Below are 4557 nucleotides of genomic sequence, written 5' to 3'. Positions count from 1 at the left end.
TCTGTGTCCCTCCCTGTCCCTCCATGTCCCTCCCTGTCCCTCCGTGTCCCTCCGTGTCCCTCCCTGTCCCTCCGTGTCCCTCCGTGTCCCTCCCAGTCCCTCCGTGTCCCTCTGTGTCCCTCCATGTCCCTCCATGTCCCTCCCTGTCCCTCCGTGTCCCTCCGTGTCCCTCCCAGTCCCTCCCAGTCCCTCCGTGTCCCTCCCTGTCCCTCCGTGTCCCTCCGTGTCCCTCTGTGTCCCTCCCTGTCCCTCCATGTCCCTCCCTGTCCCTCCGTGTCCCTCCGTGTCCCTCCCTGTCCCTCCGTGTCCCTCCGTGTCCGTCCCAGTCCCTCCCTGTCCCTCCCTGTCCCTCCATGTCCCTCCCTGTCCCTCCGTGTCCCTCCGTGTCCCTCCCTGTCCCTCCGTGTCCCTCCGTGTCCCTCCCAGTCCCTCCGTGTCCCTCTGTGTCCCTCCATGTCCCTCCATGTCCCTCCCTGTCCCTCCGTGTCCCTCCGTGTCCCTCCCAGTCCCTCCCAGTCCCTCCGTGTCCCTCCCTGTCCCTCCGTGTCCCTCCGTGTCCCTCTGTGTCCCTCCCTGTCCCTCCATGTCCCTCCCTGTCCCTCCGTGTCCCTCCGTGTCCCTCCCTGTCCCTCCGTGTCCCTCCGTGTCCCTCCCAGTCCCTCCCTGTCCCTCCCTGTCCCTCCATGTCCCTCCCTGTCCCTCCGTGTCCCTCCCTGTACCTCCTGAGCCACTCTGGGAGTGGGAGCCCTGATTCAGTGATGAGCCCACAGACCTGAGCACTGGGAAAGTGCTGATAGTGGAGCAGCAGCCAGACAGGGAGAGTCTCTTTGTCCAAACCAACTCACATTTCAACATGTCCCACCTCATCCCATCGAATCCCAACACATCCCAGCCTGAAACAGGAGGACTGATCTCCCAAAGCAGAGCAGTGAATGGCCAGGCCCTGGGTGAAGCTGGTCTGAGTGGGGTGGGGGAGGTCAGAGGCAGAAATGCTCCCCACGTGTGTGTGTGTCCGCAGAGAGTGAGGGGCCGGTGATCTATTGCAGCAAGATGGGATTAGGCTGGACATCCCTTACAAAAACAGAATTACCTGGAAAAACTCAGCAGGTCTGGCAGCATCGGCGGAGAAGAAAAGAGTTGACGTTTCGAGTCCTCATGACCCTTCGACATCCCTTCACCAACACAGGCTTGATGGGCTGAATGGCCTTCTGGGTCATCATTTTCAATGATCTTTGAGGTTTCAATACATCCCACCCTATCCCAATCATTCCTACCACAAACCACTCATTCTATTGGATCCCAACACGTCCCAACAAATCCGATCAAATCCCAACTACTCAGAGCACATCCCAACAAATCCCAAATCAACCCAACACATCCAAGCCAATCTCAAGATATCCCAAAAGATTCCATCTCATAACATCTCATTAGCTAACTCCAACTCATCCAAACAAATCCCATCGCAAATATCCTACATCATCTAAACACATCCTGAATGAACCAATCAGATTGCAAACTCATCCAACAAATTTCATTACACATCCCAACACCAATCCAACACCTATCATCCTGTTCACAATCACCCCATCGAAACAGGAAAGAACCAACACCAAAAATAACACGACTGGTACAAGGTAACAGGTGAAAATTCCTGCACTGAATACAAGATGTGAAAGAGACTTTATCAATAAGTGTGAAACTGGACAGTGTAGAGGGAGATTTACTCTGTATCTAACCCTGTGCTGTACCTGTCCTGGGAGTGTTTGATGGGTACAGTGTAGAGGGAGATTTACTCTGTATCTAACCCTGTGCTGTACCTGTCCTGGGAGTGTTTGATGGGGACGGTGTAGAGGGAGATTTATTCTGTATGTTATCCACAGTGTGCTTGCTCTGCTCTAGGCTGTGAGAGACTGAATTCTCCCTCAGGTGGTGATGAGAATGAGTGGCCCCTGGATTTTGCCTTCAGTCTGATCATTGTTGTGCTGTTAATCCCTGTCTAGCAGCATGTGCCTGAGAACTCGGTCCCTGAATTAACAAATAGATAGTCCCCAGTCCCTATGTCTTGAACACAAACAGCTGGTGAAATGAATTGTGAAACTGATTCTAAACTGTGAACAATGAACTGTCAGGGTGACATTGTCTACTACACCAGCAATAAGACATCTGGGCACAAAACCCTGCACCATTCAAACATGCTCATAATGAGAGTGAGAGATAGGCAGAGAGACAGGGAGAGAGAGACAGAACAGACAGAGAGAGCGACAGAAAGAAAGACACAGAGAGAGAGAGAGAGACAGAGAGGCAGAGGGAGGGACAGAGGGAGAGACAGACAGCAAGTGAAAGAGAGAGACACAGAGAGAAAGCCAGAGAAAGAGAGGGACAGAGAGAGAGAGAGACAGACAGACACAGAGTGAGGGAAGCAAAACAGAGAGAGGGACAGATTGAGAGAGACAGAGACGGAGAGGGACAGAGAGAGAGAGAGGGAGACAGAGAGGGAGGCAGAGAGAGAGACACAGGAAAGGAGAGAGAGACAGAGAAACAAAGAGATGAGCAGAGAGAGAGAGATAGAGAAGGAAAAATAGAGAGGGAGTCAAAAGCAGAGAGACAGAGAGAGAGAGAAACACAGAAACAAAGAGCGAGAGAGAGGCATAGTTAAGTGTGACCTTTAGCTGCATTGTGATATTTGATATATTTCATGTTGCTGCTCCTCCACTGGGAGTTTCCACTGAACATATCACTTGGTCCAAATCCTCTGGGTGTGAGTTTGACAGAAATGGATCTGGTGGAGCATGTGCAGTGGAGTTTTGCCTGGGTCCGGGATATCACAGTGCCATCTGTAGGTAACTCAGAGACAGCAGCTCCTCTCCCGAAAAGGGACTGTCTCTCCAAATTCCACACCACCTCCACCCCTCGTCGCAATAAGTGAGGACATGAATCACCAGGTCTGTCTGAGGCAACATTAACCGAGGGCTGGAGCAGCCAGAATCATGTCAGAGTGATGGCAAATGAGAGGGCCTGGGAGGTGGGGGAGGGGGGAGTAGGAAAAAGCAAAAGAAAATACAAGACCTGAGCAGGAGTAGAGAAGACAGTGGCAACGGTGATAATATCTCTGGCCCAGAGGACCCAGCTAATGGTCTGGGGATATGAGTTCGAGTCCCACCCCCAACAACTGGTGTACATCAGGTGGCCTGTCCACAAAAAGCAGGATCAACCTATCTAATCTAGCCAATGACTAGCCCATCACCCTCAGCTCCCTCACTGGTAAGGTGCTGGGTTCTCAGCAGCACTGTCAAGCAGCACCTGCTCACTGGTGCCAGTGTCACCCACAGCAAAGGTCTGTGCAGTAGGAGGAGCTTCAGCTCAGAGTCAGCGAGCTGGAGGCTGAGCTGCAGACACTGCGACACATGAGGAAGGGGGAAAGTTACCCGGATGCTTCATACCAGGGGCAGTCACACCACTTAGGATAGGGTCTTCTGATTGGGTCAGTGGCCAGGGACAGGAGGGTCTGATTGCTAGTGAGGCAGGTAAGAGGACCCAGAGGGCAGGAGTGCGGCAGTGTGAGACTCTGTAATTGTCCAAGAGGTTTGAGGTTCTCTCAGCTTCTTGGATGAGAGTGGGGGTTGCAGGGTGGATGAGCAAACTGACCATGGCACCGTGGTACAGGAAGCCATTCAAGCGGGGGCAGCAAACAGGAATGTAGTGGTAATAGGGGACAGTATAGTGAGGGGGATTAACACTGTGCCCTGTCACAAAGAGCAAGAGTCCAGATGGCTGTATTGCCTGCCCAGCACCAGGATTCGGGACATCTGCTCAGGGCTGGAGGGGAACTTGCAGTGGGAGGGGGAGAGATCCAGTGGTCGTGGTCCATGTAGGTACCAACAACATAGGTAGAACTTGGAAAGAGGTTCTGTATAGAAAGTATGGGGAGCCAGGCACCAAATTAATGTCCCAGACACCACCATCCCCATCCCTGGGTATGTCCTGTCCCACCAGCAGGACAGATCCAGCAGAGGTGGTGGTTCAGTGGTATACAGTCAGGAGCGAGTTACCCTGGGAGTCCTCAACATCAATGCCAGGCTCCATGAAGTCTCTTGGCATCAGGTCAAACATGGACAAGGAAACCTCCTGCTGATTACCACGTACCTCCCTCCCTCAGCTGATGAATCAGTGCCTCCTCCATGTTGAACATCACTTGGAGGAAGCACTGAGGGTGTCAAGGGCGCAGAATGTACTCTGGGTGGGGGACTTCAATGTCCATCACCAAGAGTGACTCGGTAGCACCACTACTGACCGAGCTGGCCGAGTCCTAGTGGACATAGCTGTTCGACTAGGTCTGCGGCAGGTGGTGAGGGAACCAACAAGAGGGAAAAACATACTTGACCCCATCCTCACCAACCTGCCTGCTGCAGATGCATCTGTCCATGACAGTATCAGTAGGAGTGACCACCACACAGTCATTGTGGAGACAAAGTCCCACCTTCACATTGAGGATACCCTCTATCGTGTTGTGTGGCACTACCACTGTGCTAAATGGGATAGATTTCAAACAGATCTAGC

The sequence above is a fragment of the Carcharodon carcharias genome, chromosome 5, assembly GCF_017639515.1.
Source record: "Carcharodon carcharias isolate sCarCar2 chromosome 5, sCarCar2.pri, whole genome shotgun sequence".
Taxonomy (NCBI): Eukaryota; Metazoa; Chordata; class Chondrichthyes; order Lamniformes; family Lamnidae; genus Carcharodon; species Carcharodon carcharias.
The sequence above is the reverse complement of the archived record's forward strand: the minus strand, read 5'-3'. Positions refer to the sequence as shown.